The sequence below is a fragment of the Balaenoptera physalus genome (genome assembly GCF_965194825.1).
Source record: "Balaenoptera physalus genome assembly, chromosome: 13".
Classification (NCBI taxonomy): domain Eukaryota; kingdom Metazoa; phylum Chordata; class Mammalia; order Artiodactyla; family Balaenopteridae; genus Balaenoptera; species Balaenoptera physalus.
Window position 1 is genome coordinate 6,863,183 of NC_138892.1, and position 15,579 is coordinate 6,878,761.

At 45.9% G+C, this 15,579-nt stretch overlaps 1 long non-coding RNA gene across 1 annotated transcript; it reads left to right on the plus strand.

The window, feature by feature from the left end:
* Positions 1 to 4,303: 4,303 nt before the first annotated feature.
* On the plus strand, positions 4,304 to 11,157 carry LOC309641085. Its single transcript, XR_014252514.1, has 2 exons — positions 4,304 to 6,335; positions 7,796 to 11,157. It is a non-coding gene; the product is annotated as an uncharacterized lncRNA (long non-coding RNA).
* The last annotated feature ends 4,422 nt before the right edge of the window (positions 11,158 to 15,579 follow it).

A 15,579-nucleotide genomic window follows, 5' to 3' on the forward strand; every position in this document is an offset into this window, starting at 1 on the left:
GGCTTTTCCAAGGTCACCCTGCTAATGAAGGGCAGACCCACGACAATAACCCAGGTCTTCTGACTCTTGTGAGAACACACTCCAAATCCAGCTCCTGTGAAGCACCTCCATGTCTGACCAGTAACCATGTAAGAAATTATAGCCTTTCTTCCCCTTCTAGTTGGGGATCCATTCTAAGATAGCATCAGCTTTGAGGTAAGTAGGAGAATAGTTCAAAGGTGGAGGCTACTCTCTCTGGAGTTTTAAAATAGGTCATAGAGGCTTCTTGGCTATTTATATATTCATAAACTAGCATTCCTCAGAGGTAAAAATGGAGGCTCATTTTTAAGGAGAGGGAAATGGGGTCAAGGACACGGATATGAAGGCTTCCTGGAAGCTGAAGGCGTGGCCAGGTCCCCCGTGATTCCTCGCACTTGAAGAAATTCGACAGCAGCTGGTCTCATCTGGTAAAGGGCTCTGCATTACTGCGCAGTAGGACAGGGGATGAATTTTACCCTTTAAAATATAGAATCTTTTTAATATGTGCCAAACTGCAATACTGATGGTTGAATTTGGGGTCTTAAGTGAATAATGGGAGTTTAAGAGCTGCTGTCTTGCCCTTTCTTTGTTGCTGTCTTCATGCTTACTTATCTGGGAATGTTTTCTCTTTATGCTTCCCTTTGCTCCATGTTTTCTGACTCTCCTCAAGTTGATGGGTTTCTCCTTTTTAATCAAGAAGAACCATGAGAAGTAGAGTGAGAACTGGGCCTGGAGCCAGAGGGTCTGACTGGAGCCTGGGCAGGTCCTTGAATCCCCAGGCTTCGCATTCAGAGCCTGGAAGATTGTCAGGCATTCAGTGATCCCCTCAGCCTTCAGGGATGGTGCTTTCCTACTCACCTCATGGGTGTTTTCAGCATCAGATCAGATCATGGGTGAAAACTATTAAATGATGCAGCAATGGCAGTTCTGAAATAAGATACTAGTCACATATTCAGAACCTAATTTTTATCTTAAAATAGATTATATTCACCTTCCCTGATTTGATGTCAAAAAGTTTACAAAACTTTTTGGCCATTTGGAAAGGCCAGCATAATCCTGAGCTGAATAAAATAGACACATAACCCCAATAGCTAACACAATCTAAGATGTCATGTAATGTTTTACACTTTAAAAAAACTGACAGGAATAGCATCAAGGGAAAGAGGCCCAACGAAGAGCTGAAAGTATCATCTACTCCATTGTAGCTTGTACTAAATTTATATGTGATAACTTGATTTTCTGTAAAAATCCTAATTACTATACTTATGATCTTCTATTTCTCTGAGTGAAATGAACATTTCTAAATGAACCAGAAATTAATTTTTAAATTTTACCTTTTTTCTCCTTTGGCAGTAATTTCTCATGGCTTCGGTGATGGCTGACAGCTCCCACCTTTCTATCTCTGGCTGGAACCTCTCCTCTCGTGCACCCCGCTGCCTTCTCAGCACCCCTGCGTCCACATCTGTCTTGGGCCATCCCAATCCGCATGTCTCATCTTGCCTTTCAGTCCTCCTCTCTCTGTTGACTGCAACTCCAGCCCCTGTCACTCAGGCCCAAACCCTTACAATCATCCTTTCTTTCTCTTCTTCTTTCACCCCAGAACCCATCTATCATGAGATGCCATTGGCTCTGCGTTAAAATAAGTGCAGAATCCGTCCGCTCCTCACCACCTCTATTGCTGCCAGGCAGTTGGAGCCACCCTCATCTCGCATCTGAAATACTGCCAGAGTGCCTCACCCTATATAACCTTTTGTTTCCTAAAATCTATTCTCAACACAGCAGCCAGAGTAATGCCCTGTCCAAACCTTGCAATGGCTCCTCCTTTCCCTCCGTTAAAGCCAGCATCCTTACAATGGATTCTAAAGTCACAAGTGAGGACTTCCCTTGTGGCACAGTGGATAAGACTCTGCGCTCCCAATGCAGGGGACCTGGGTTTGATCCCAGGTCAGGGAACTGGATCCCATATGCATGCCGCAACGAACCCGTGGGCTTTACACAGATTTATTAGGAGGGGAGATAGAGGGGGGGAATAGAAGGAGCCAAGGATGAGTGGAACATTTGGTCTTTTTTTTTTTTAAATAAATTGATTTATTTATTTTTGGCTGCGTTGGGTTTTTGCTGCTGCATGCGGGCTTTCTCTAGTTGCGGCGAGCTGGGGCTACTCTTCGCTGCGGTGCGCGGGCTTCTCATTGCAGTGGCTTCTCTTTGTTGCGGAACACAGGCTCTAGGCACGTGGGCTTCAGTAGGTGTGGCTCGAGGGCTCTAGAGCGCAGGCTCAGCAGTTGTGGCGCCGCAGGGGCTTAGCTGTGTCACCAGGGAAGTTGTGTCAGCAGGGAAGTCCTGACATTTGGTCTTGAAGAAAAAAAGTGACCTATTTTTCCCGACATTTCAGTTATTGGAATTAGTAAATCAAAAATTCTAAAATTTCAGATAAACAGAAATTCCTTTAGGATTGGGGAGGGGAGCAAGGCATATTCCTAATTGGGATCCCATGCACTTTAGACGATCCCACGGACTATGTGAAGTTTTGTGTGTGTGTATCTTGTGCATGTTTGTGGAGAGTGTGCCAGAGGCCTCACTGGAGTCTTGGAGGACCCCTGACTCACAAAATGTTAGGGGCCCCTGGCTCAGGACAGCCCCAAACGTGTCTGCTGAATGCTGCTGACTGCCTGCCACCTGGATGCCTGTGAGAGTTGCTGTTGGCCCTTTCTGCCTCCGGTTCCCCACTTTAAAATGGTGCATGGGACTTTCCTCGTGGTGCAGTGGTTAAGAATCCGCCTGCCAATGCAGGGGACACGGGTTCGAGCCCTGGTCCGGGAAGATCCCACATGCCACGGAGCAACTAAGCCCGTGCACCACAACTACTGAGCCTGCGCTCTAGAGCCCGCGAGCCACAACTACTGAGCCTGCGCACCCTAGAGCCTGTGCTCCGAAACAAGAGAAGCCACTGCAGTAAGAGGCCCGCGCACCGCAGCGAAGAATGGCCCCTGCTCTCCGCAACTAGAGAAAGCCCGCGCACAGCAACGAAGACCCAACGCAGCCAAAAATAAAGAAATAAATGTATAAAAATAAAAACAAAAAATAGTGCAGTAACTTTCTCAAGACCAGTTTTGTGAGGAGGTGCAGCAAAGGGTACGCGCGCAGGCTCAGGAAGCTGACGGCCTGGGTTTGAATACTGGCCCAGCCAGTCCCTGCTGTGTGACTCTGGACGGTTACTTCACCTCTCTGAGCCTCAGTCCCTTCATCGTAGAGCGGGGGTAAGTCATTGCTGAACAAGGTAATTCACATAAAGGCCCACACTGTTCTGTGGCTCATGGTAAGCTTGAATATACAATAGGGCTGTCATCGCTAATAATATGCTACTGGGGCAAAATATCCTGTAGAAAGGATTTGTATTTCAACTTGGAAGATAACTGAATATTGCATTATAGCCTGAGGGGTGAAGGGCCTCCGCAGCAGGGTGGGCCTCAGTTCTGGAAACTTTACAATTAATCCTGTTAGTGTCACAGAGGACTGTACTATGCCAGTGTTGTGACTCTGGGAGTTCAGACTTCAGTCAAAATCTGAGTCAGAAGATTTGGTTCCTGAAAGCCTTTTAAAAATTAGGTAGAAATATGTGTAAAATAGGAAGTACAATATACTTTTCCCCAATGATATAGACAATGTACTTTATACCCTTATCAGTAATTTTTAGAATGTTTACATTGATCATATCATTGATCAAGAAATACTTTTGGGGAGTTCCCTGGTGGTCCAGTGGTTAAGAATCTGCCTTTCAACGCAAGGGATGCAGGTTCGATCCCTGGTTGGGTAACTAAGATCCCACATGCCGCACCGCAGCTACTGAGCCCGCACGTCACAACTACTGAGCCCGTGCTCTGCAACTAAGACCCAACACAGCCAAATAAATAAATATTTTTTAAAAAAAGAAATACTTTTGGAATTTCTCTTAAAAAGAACACTCGGGCTTCCCTGGTGGCGCAGTGGTTAAGAATCTACCTGCCAATGCAGGGGACACGGGTTCGAGCCCTGGTCTGGGAAGATCCCACATGCCGTAGAGCAACTAAGCCTGTGCGCCACAACTACTGAGCCTGCGCTCTAGAGGACGCGAGCCACAACTACTGAAGCCCGCGCGCCTAGAGCCCGTGCTCCGCAATGAGAAGCCGCCGCAATGAGAAGCCCACACACCGCAACAAAGAGTAGCCCCCGCTCTCCGCAACTAGAGAAAGCCCACGCACAGCAACGAGGACCCAACGCAGCCAAAAAATAAATTAAAAAAAAAAAAAAAGACTCAGTCAGTAGGTATACCTCGTTTTCCTATTACAGACAGCTCCTCATGTGCCTTTCTTGGACAACCAGAGCAGATGTATACTCGACAGTCTTCGTGGCAAGCGAGATTGGGCTCAGAGTGTCAGTTTCACGATACACCTTTGGTGTCAGTAGAAGCACACAGAAAGCAATATGGGTTTTTCACCTCCCACTATTCCTCTCTCTTCTTCTCCTGGCAAACTGTGCAAGTGAGCCCCAAATAGGATATTACAAAAATATATTAATGCGTAGATAAAAGATTGGAAAGCTGAAATAATTTAAAAGCCCGATAAATGTCCTCTTTACTGACAGTGCTTTATAGGGAGATGGCTGTTCAATTTTCCTCACAACACCGCCATACCGTGGTAATTTGTATGTGTTTTTTTAGGGTCATTAATTCATTTAGCAAAAATATGTTGAGCCCTTGTGGAGCAGCCTTGTACTGATAGCTGCGGAGGAGGCCCATGGCGTGAGGTGTAAGGCCAGGTCACAGAGCCTGGTGTAAGCTGAACCCTGGACCTTGGGGAAAAGAGATTAAGACCTGGAGAAATGAAATCATTTTCCCAGGACCTCCTGACTTCAGCCTGTAGGTTTTTCTTCTAGACTATGCCCATGGTATTCTTTTTTTAAAAATTAATTAATTTATTTATTTATTTTTGGCTGCATTGGGTCTTCGTTGCTGCATGCGGGCTTTCTCTAGTTGCGACGAGCGGGGGCTACTCTTCGTTGTGGTGCAAAGGCTTCTCATTGTGGTGGCTTCTCTTGTTGCGGAGCATGGGCTCTAGGGCACGCAGCCTTCAGTAGCTGTGACATGTGGGCTCTAGAGTGCAGGCTCAGTAGTTGTGGTGCACGGTCTCAGTTGCTCTGCAGCATATGGGATCTTCCCGGACCAGGGATTGAACCCGTGTTCCCTGCATTGGCAGGTGGATTCTTAACCACTGCGCCACCAGGGAAGCCTGGCCATTGTAGTCTTGATTTGATTTTTTTAAACTTTGGAGGTAAAGGAAAAAATTTTCATCCTCAAAAAAAATACTTTTTCATCCTCTTAAAACTGGTTGGATTTATATGAAAACACCATTTCCCAAACTGTATTTCATGAAACAGTAGTTCTATGAGATATTATTATGTATTCCTGATTTAAAAAATTGTTAGCAGTACTTTTTCTAAAATTATAGGTTTAGGGTCCAAACCCTAAAATGCAAGGAAATAGAAACAGCACAAAAGGTCACCTGATAAATGAATTGCATGCTGGATCTTGTAGTATGCATCTCATGCATGGGCATCATTTATCATCTCAACGCTTTGTATGTCATTTAGTCACCTGTAAACCTGACTTCTGGATTCTGGATTATATTTTTCATTAAAACCTCACTATATGGTTGATATTCAATATTTATTTTATATTAAACATCAAATCAGGTTTTAAAAACTTACTGGAACTGTAGGCAGCCTTTTAAAACAAGTTTGCACTTAGTTACTGAATTGTTCAACTCTATGCATCTCTAAAATACTCAGTCCTACAGATAGACAAGTGGGTGGGTGTGGAGCCCTCGAGGACCGTGGCTTCTGGTGGAAGAGGACAGCTCATGTGTCTGTGATCAGTTCTATCACTGGTTCAGCGTGTGGCCTCTGTGCTCCAGTTCTTTTGTTTATAAAGTGGGTGTTGACCAAAGAAGCTTGCAAATAGAAAATAAAAGGGACCAAAAAACACACCATGGGGAAGTTAGGTATTGAGGGATGAATTATCCCGTAATCTTTATGAAAATGTCTTAAAAAATTTTTTTGTTTGTTTGTTTGTTTATTTTGGCTGCTCTGGGTCTTAGTTGCGGCATGCGGGATCTTTACTTGCAGCATATGGACTTCTTAGTTGTGGCATGTGGATTCTTAGTTGCGGCATGCATGCGTGATCTAGTTCCCCAACCAGGGATGGAACCCAGGCCCCCTGCATTGGGAGTGCGGAGTCTTACCTACTGGACCACCAGGGAAGTCCCCCGAAATGTCTCTTGAAGGTAATAATTTTAAGCCATTTGGCCCACATTTTCTGTAAGCACACAATTATTAGGCACAAGGATTCTGGAAAATATTTTTGTGTGTGTGAATATGTTTTAAATTAAAAGAACAGAAACATATGCCCCACATAGGTTGTCTGTGATGCATAGTTTAGTGGACTTAATGATTTTCCCTTATGGGAATTCCCTGCTGGTCTAGTGGTTAGGACTCCGTGCTTTCACTGCCCAGGGCCCGGGTTCAGTCCCTTGTGGGGGAAATAAGATTCCACAAGCTGAGCAGCGCAGCCAAAAAAATATTTTTTTTCCCTTAAAGGTATTTAATAAATATTTTGCAACTCGAGGGGGGAGTTCAAGCTCAGTCTTGGTCTTAATTCAGGATTTAAATTTTTTTTTGAAATTTTTTTGGCCGCCCGGCATGCGGGATCTTAATTCCCCAACCAGGGATCAAACTTGTGCCCCCTGCAGTGGAAGAGCAGAGTCTTAACCACTGGACTGCCAGGGAATTCCCATTAACTCAGAGTTGATTTTTGCCTAGTGAACCTTTCTGCAGAACTCTGAATAACACAAGTTAGGTCCAGATCTAAACATTCTTAAAGTCCTAGCTGCAAAGAACATTTAGTAAGAGATGGGTCAAAGATCATGGTTAAAATGATTTTTCTGGTATTAGGAACCTTATTTTCTGGGTAAGGATATGTTGGCTTCTAAATAGCAAATATTGATTTTTTTAAAAATTGATCAAAAAAAAATTGTTGGGCTTCCCTGGTGGCGCAGTGGTTGAGAGTCTGCCTGCCAATGCAGGTGACACGGGTTCGAGCCCTGGACTGGGAAGATCCCACATGCCGCGGAGCAACTGGGCCCGTGAGCCACACCTACTGAGCCTGTGCGTCTGGAGCCTGTGCTCCGCAATGGGAGAGGCCGCGACAGTGAGAGGCCTGCGCACCGCGATGAAGAGTGGCCCCCGCTTGCCACAACTAGAGAAAGCCCTCGCACAGAAACGAAGACCCAACACAGCCAAAAATAAATAAATAAAATAAAATAAAATACTTTAAAAAAAAAAAAAATTGTTCATTTGGTCATGTTTTTCGCAGATATTTTATTATACTTTTATTTATTTTTATTTAAGTATTGTTGATTTTATTATGCTGTTTTATAAGTTTAGTTAACGAAAGAAAAACTTTCTTTACTTGGTGTCTTGTTTGGTGATAAATACTGAATCTTTGTTCCTCCTGGGTAGTGACAAAAGTTGAAATGATTTACTTTGGTCCTCAATTGTATTTACAGCAAGAGTCAAAACATTATTTCATTCAAGTATGACTGATAGGGGCCTGCCCCAAATTTACCTTAATAAACCCTTTCTTTATAGTATGCATGAATAATTTATAAATAAGATTGTAAATCAGTCATTTAAAATGCTTAAATTTTATTACACTTTGTCTAATTCAGAACTTTCACTGATTCAGATTGGCCTTTCCCTCAAGTGGGCCAAATTGGCCAAATTGTCACACACCATTGTCACCAGCACCGGGACCAGCGTTGATTCCTGACCCAGCAGGTTTGCAGATCGATGATCAGGACATTGCTGGTTTAGCAAGACGTTCGGAGCAAGTAATTTCAAGCTCTCCATCTTTGAAGTTCCTGCTGGCTAGAATCTTTGGTGACTTTAAAAATTTTTTTCAAGAGGAATTTTTTAAAGCCTGAGAAATGGGTGTCCCTTTGGGATCGCACGTTGGCGACAGAGTAGGGATCCATCCCTCAAGCATTAGCGGGCGTCGCCGCGCTCCAGGTCCTCTGTTGGGCACCAAAGGTACGCGGAGCCTTAAGGGTCTGTCCAGTGGGGACAGAAGAAGAGGAAAACAGCGCTTGGGGACTTTGCAATCGGTGTCGCCCTCTGCAGAAGGCGGTTCAATGGGAATAAACAGAGGCGCCTTCAAAACAGAAAAGGCCGTGAGCCATTGCAGAGAACGACTGCGTTTAGAGAGCGCGTCCCAACTACACAACCGCTGGGAGCCCGCGCTGGCGACCCCGCCCCCTGCGACCTCGGGCGGCGGCCACCGACCTTGGGCGGGGGCTGAGCGGAGGGGGCGCAAGTGGCGCCGACCGCGGGGCCTCATTTTCCTTCCTGGGACAGTGAATTCCCAGAAGGGTTCCGATGCTTTTGCTTGGCAGAGCAAGGGGAAAAGACATTTAAAACGTATTCCGTTGTCTTTCCTGGTGACAGAGCGGCCCCCAGCAGCACGTTTCCAAGTGTCTCTTTGTAACCGTGCGAGAGCGGTTACTCCTTTCTCCTCTTAAAGCGCAGCGATAATGAGTAGGAAGAAAAAGTGCTTGTTGCAAAGCGTTGATTATTCTAGGTCTCCGAGCGTTCCGCATCCACCTGCTGAGGAAATCGTGGCTTTGCCTGTGGGGGGATTTATTGCGCAGTTCATTTGCATGTTTAGAAAACCTGAAAGATGGGAACCAACTAACGGGGGGCTACTGAAGCAGAGCCAGCAGAGTGTTTGAAGGGTGGATGCAACAGGGTTTAAACAGCTGGTAAGTTCTTCCTCTTAGTTTCCACTACCCACCCCAGAGGCAATAATATCCCACATCCCTTCGGCTGTGGCCCTGTGTGGCACAGTGTAGCTGGCACATTTTCTAGGACCTGAGCTAGCTGGAGGTGGGACCCTTGGCTATTACAAGCACCAAGTGTAGCTGCTGTCATCTTACAGGACCAGTTGGTGGCAAGTTGGTGGCCAAGGCTTGGATGCCAACAGGTGGGAGATTGGGTAGAGAAGTGGAGGCATGATTCCAGAGCCTTCCTTTTTTTTTTTTAATCTAGACACATTATATTAAAACTTCTGAAAACCAAAGGTAAAGTGAGAATCTTGAAGGCAGCCAGAGAAAAAGATACATTACATTCAGAGGAACAAAGATAAGAATTGCATCTTTAAAGAGCTGAAAGAAAAAATATTGTCAACTCAAAAGGCTATACCCAGGGACTTCCCTGGTGGTCCAGTGGTTAAGAATCCGCCTTCCAATGCAGGCGACGTGGTTTTGATCCCTGGTTGGGGAACTAAGATCCCACGTGGTGCAGGGCAACTAAGCCCATGCTGCAGCTACTGAGCCTGTGCGCTGCAACTAGAGAGAAGCCCAAGTACTGCAATGAAAGATCCCGCATTCCTCAAAGAAGATCCAGCATGCCACAACTGAGACCCGACGCAGCCAAATAAATAAATACATTTTTTAAAAATATTTTTTTAAAAAAGGCTATACCCAGTGAAAATATCTTTCAAAAATTAAGGCAAAAATACAGATGTTTTTAGAAAAACAAAAGCCAAGAGAATTAATTCCCAGCAGGCGTGTGCTATAAGAAACATTAAGGGAAGTTTTTCAGGCAGAAGGTATATGATACCAGATAAAAACCTGGATTTACACCAAGAAATGAACAACTCCAGAAATGTAACAATGAAGACAAATACAAAATACTTTTAGGGCTTTCCAGGTACACAATCATATCACCTGCAAGTGATAGATTTACTCCTTTTCTCCCCAATTCTTGTACCTCTTATTGATTTCTCTTCTCTCACTACTTTGCCTAATGCCTCCAATACAATGTTGAATAGTAGAGGGCTTCTTTGATTTATTGCTGATCTTATGGAAATGCCCTTAGTATTTACCCATTAAGTTAGAGTCTAGCTTTAGGAACAAAGTATATATATTTTATCATATTAAGAAACCACTCAAAAAAAAAAAAAGAAACCACTCATCAATTTCACTCCAGAGCCTTCCTTTTATCACATACTTGCTGTGGCTTTGAGGAAGTCCTGTAAACCTCCAGAACCCCAATTTCCTCCTTTACCAAATGGAGGATGGCTAGTGGCCTCCATGGGTTCTAGGGCCATCTGAGTAACAGGATGCAGCAGTGAGTGTCCGCTGGGAGACGATGGAGAACAGCATTCTGACTACAGTGTCACTCAGCTCCTCCTTCCCTGAGCCTTTTGGTTTGTAGATGGCTGCCTTCTTCCTGTGTTCACACATGGCAGAGAGAGGAAGAGAAAGATGAGAGAGATCTTGTCTTTCTTCTCATAAAGGCACTAATTCCATTATGGGAGCTCCGCCCCCATGATCTAATCTAAACCCGATTACCTCCCAAAGGACTCATGTCCTAATACCATCACACTGGGGGGTTAGGGTTTCAACATCTGGATTTTGGGGGACATAGGTATTCAGTTTATAACAGCTGGGAACCACCAGAAGCTAGAAGAGGCAAGGAAGGATCCTCCTCTAGAGCCTTCAGAGGGAGCGTGGTCCTACTGAAACCTTGATTTCAGACTTCTACTGTCCAGAACTGTGAGAGAATAAATTATTTTTCTTCTCTTTGAAGGGTAAATCAGTCAGTTCATCAAGTTTAAAAGGTGGCCTTGTCAATGAATAGCAATTATCTGCTTTATACTGTCAGATTGCAAACAACTTCATAGAGCAAACCCACAAGAATCATATTATTAAAATGCAGCTGCCCATGGGCTTCCCTGGTGGCACAGTGGTTAAGAATCCACCTGCCAATGCAGGGGACACGGGTTCGAGCCCTGGTCCCGGAAGATCCCACATGCCACGGAGCAACTAAGCCCGTGCGCCACAACTACTGAGCCTGCGTTCTAGAGCCCACGAGCCACAGCTACTGGAGCCCGCATGCCTAGAGCCCATGCTCCGCAACAAGAGAAGCCACCAGAATGAGAAGCAAACAAAGAGCAGCCCCCGCTCACCGCAACTAGAGAAAACCCGTGTGCAGCAACAAAGACCCAATGCAGCCAAAAATAAATAAATAAAAATAAATAAAAAATTTTTTTAAAATTAAAAAATATGCAGCTGCCTCACACACAGAACCAACGGCATGGGGATCATACACCACCTAGCCTGGGAGAGAGAAAACCATGGCATCTGTGCTATCTGACTCCTGCCTCCCTCCCCAGCCTCACTTGGGACCACTCTCCTCCTTGCTCGATATACTGTAGCCTCTCTGGGCGACCTTCTGCTTCTTCTTTTTTTTTTTTTTTTAATTATTATTTATTTATTTATGGCTGTGTTGGGTCTTCGTTTCTGTGCGAGGGCTTTCTCCAGTTGCAGCAAGCGGGGGCCACTCTTCATCGCGGTGCATGGGCCTCTCACTATCGTGGCCTCTCTTGTTGCGGAGCACAGGCTCCAGACGTGCAGGCTCAGTAGTTGTGGCTCATGGGCCTAGTTGCTCCGCGGCATGTGGGATCTTCCCAGACCAGGGCTTGAACCCGTGTCCCCTGCATTGGCAGGCAGATTCTCAACCACTGCACCACCAGGGAAGCCCCAGACCTTCTGCTTCTTGATACACCAAGCTCTTCCCTGCCCCAGGGTCTTTGCACATGCTACTCCCTCTGCCTGAAAACCTCTTCTGACTCTTCACACGGGTGGCTCCTCTTTGTCCTTCAGATCTTGCCTTCAATGCCAACTCTTTAGGGAGGCCTTTCCTGACCACCTTATCCAAAGAAGCATCCCCACTAGGGCAGAATAATGCCCCTCCTGCAAAGATATCCATGTCCCAATCCGTGGAACCTGTAAATATATTATGTTCCATGCAAAGGGAATTAAGGTTGCAGATGGAATGACGTTTGCTAATCAACTGATTTAATGAGATTATCCTGGATTATCTGGGTGGGCCCAGTGTAATCGTAAGGGTCCTTAAATTGGGATGAGAAAGGCAGAGGATTCAGAACTGAGAGACGGCATCGTGAGAAAGACTTGGCCGACCATCAGGCTTTGAAGATGGAGGCAGGTACCAGGAGCCAAGGAATGTGGGTGACCCTTAGAAGCTAGAAAAGGCAAGGATGCTAATTCTCTCCTGAAGCCTCCAGAAAGGAATGAATCTCTGCCAACACCTTGATTTTAGCTCATTGAGATGCATCTTGGACTTCTAACCCCCAGAACTGTCAGATAATACATCTGTGTTGTTTTAAGCCACTAAGTTTGTAGTACTTTGTTACAGCAGCAACAGGAAACTAATACCTTAACTTCAGTGCCAACCCCTCAGATAAGTCGCCTCTGACCACCGTATCCAAAGTAGCAACCCCACCCTCATCCAGCTACTCTCTCAGGCACCTCCATGTGCGAAGCAGTGTTTTCGGCACTAGGGGTACAGTAATGAACAAGACATTAAAAATCTCTGCCCTCACAGAGCCTGCATGGGGGGCAGGGAGACACAATAAACAGATAAGAAAAATAAACAGTGTGGTGATAAGTGCTAGGGAGGAAAAGCCGATCGAGGAGGAGGATGGGGGTCCTGGGGTTGGGGAGTGTGCCATGTAAATGGCATGGTCACGGAATACGACATGTGGGCAAAGACCCGAAGCAGGTGAGGGAAGGCAGCAGCTCTCTCGGGAAGGAGCAGGCCGGGCAGAGGAGAGAAAACATAATAGCAAGTGAGCAGCCAGTGCGGCCGTCTAATCCATCATCCAAACCGGGGCCTCTGAGAGCGGAAGTGGCACCATTAATAACCGTGCTGGACCAACAGTCATGAACCTGGCCCCTCTCAGCGCAGGGTCCCCCGGCAGCGAGGACGGGTGGCTGGATCACAGTGGCTGACGGAGGGAGCAGGAATGAGGTCTGAGAGGCAAGGGGCGGGTGTGGTACGGCCTTGCAGGTCACCGTGCGCACGCTGGCTTTTACTCCAGGAGAGGTGGAAAATTATGGGAGAGTTTTGAGCAGAAAACTATGACTGAGTTTATGTTTTAAAAGGATTTTCCTAGCTGACAGGGTGAGAACTGACCTTCAGGGCAAGAGGGCAGAGGCAGGAGGCCAGTAAAGTCTCCTGGAATCCCCAGGGGCCCCTGCATAGTGGACTTGGAGAGACCACGTCTGATGATGGAGCTGAGAGGATTGTCTTCAGACAGGAAGTGGGGTGAGGGAAAGGGAAGCCGAGGATGAATGTTCATCTTCAGAGACTTTCCAAGTCTGTGAGTTTCTGATTTGCTATGTGCTTATCATCTTCCTCTGTGTAGGTGGGCGAGCCATGGGGTGGGGACTTTGTCTTGCTCAGCACCCAGCATATACTGTCTGGCACAGAGTAGCCGTGCAACGTATCGTGAGTGAAACAGTGGAGTGAAATAGCATTTTAATTTTCGTTGCACCAATGTGAAATCTGAAACAAAAGAAATTAAATAAATGGTTTGCCCAAATCATTGCTGACTTGGGCAAAACTGTGCATCAGTCCAGGTCGTCCGACTCCACCACCGCAGCACGCGGCTGTGGATTCACGGCCTCCTTGCCTCACATCCTTGGTCCATTTCCTTGCCTTTGTTTGAAATTTGGTACCATAGTGAAGTAAGCATCTTGGAAGTGCCCAGGTTGGAAAGCAGAGGCACCAATGATGGGGAATTAATTTCCCAAGGAAAAGCTCCGAGTGCTCCTGATATGAGAAAGGGCACTGAACTGGGCTGGCCCAAAAGAATCAGGAGCATCACCTCTGTTCCCACCATCAAGACTGACGGGACACCGAGGACGGGTCCTCCAAAGTACCCGCTTCATCCCCACTGCAGAAGGGAGGGTGCTCTTGCCAAGCAGAGTTATTTGTCCTAATAATTCAGGAGGAGAGCATGCATTTTTCTGAATTGCGTTACCAAGCTACTTTTTCCTTTCCTTAATGTTCTGTCCTCCATCAGAATTCACCCAGTAGCACTGCCTGGCAAGACGCTGAGGGGGGTCGGGACAGGGAAGGTGGGAAGGAGGCGCTGTCTGAAGCTTTCTGAGGAGATGCCTTGGTTTTCTCTCCCAATCTAGGTCACGTACGATTTCCACGCTATTGCCAAACACGAGCTTGGTTCTATGTGTGAGATAGCTGCATTTTGATCATGTGTGATTTTTGTGGATTTGTTCAGTGAAGTTGTCTGAGATCTGACAGAATTAAGCAGATTAATTGCTACTCTTTAATAAGGTCACCTTTTAAACTTGCTGAATGGACTGATTTACCCTTCAAAGAGAAGGGATGGACGTATTTGACCAATTCTTACGTAATTATCATGAGAGACTGAATATATAAAGACAATGGCTAGACCATATATAAGAACAGAAATTTTACCCACAGCCTGCAGCAACCTGCCTGGGAAGCTGACCCCTTCCCTGCAATAAACAACCCAGGAAGCCAGCCCGCTGTAAATCAGATTTGCAGAGATAGGAAGCCAGATTCCTACCTCTGTGACAATCCAAGAAACTAAACAACAAATTCTATAACAATTGACCCCAAATGACCAGCTCTAGATTAATAACCAACAGCTTTCTTAATCTATGTCCTCTCTTCCAGTTTAGGACCAATCAGAGAAAGCCAAATCTGTATCCTTAACCAATCACATAGGACATCTGCTTGTAGTCAGCCTGCCTACAGCTTCCCCAGGCCAACAGCCTCCAATCAGGGCACACCTGAGGCCTTCCCTTTCTTCCCACTTTAAAGCTTTCAACTCTGCCTGCCTTTGAGTCTTTGCCAAAACGCAGGCGGCACTGGCCCACTCCTTCGCTATAGCAAGTTCAGAACAAATAGCCTTGTTTTCCTCATTTGGTTGGTCTTTGTTTGTTTCCACAGTTAACCAAAGAGACTTAAATACACATGCATGTATGCATAAAATATGTATGTGTGTATGTACACACAGACTGGCAGCACAGAGTTAAATATCCTTTCAAAAATTAGTTTTAATTGGCAAATGACTGAATTTTAATTCCAGGATTCTTTGGCAAATATCTAGGTAAGAATGTGTCTAAACAAAATGCAGGCACTTTCCCAGAAACTACTGTATCCAAAATGTCATGGTTCTAAATTTGCAGAGAGTTACCTTAAAAGTGTAACCTGTGCTGCGTTGGAGAATGGGTGGCCGACCCTCGGGAGAGGCAGTATCTGCCTCCTCCAGACCCTCTTTGGCCCTAAGATGGTGAAACTAGGACAGACCCCCAGCAAACTTCAGGCTGGGGGAGGCTGAAGATTCTGGGCAGGGCAGATCTTTATCTGTTCCTAGAAAGGGCTGTGACGATCAAAAACCACAGGTGGACAGAAACACCAAAGGCTCCAGGTATCACTGGAGGAGAAACGCAGAGAGGGGCCCTGGGGTCAGATGAGGAAGGAGAGGGCTCTGTGGGATCACTGTCGCAGTGAGGAAGGGAGGGAGGAATTAATCAACCTTGCAAATTGAATTGGGCCCCTGTGGACTGAAAGAAATTAAGGTAACCTTCAAATAAATCAGCTATGGCCAAGTAT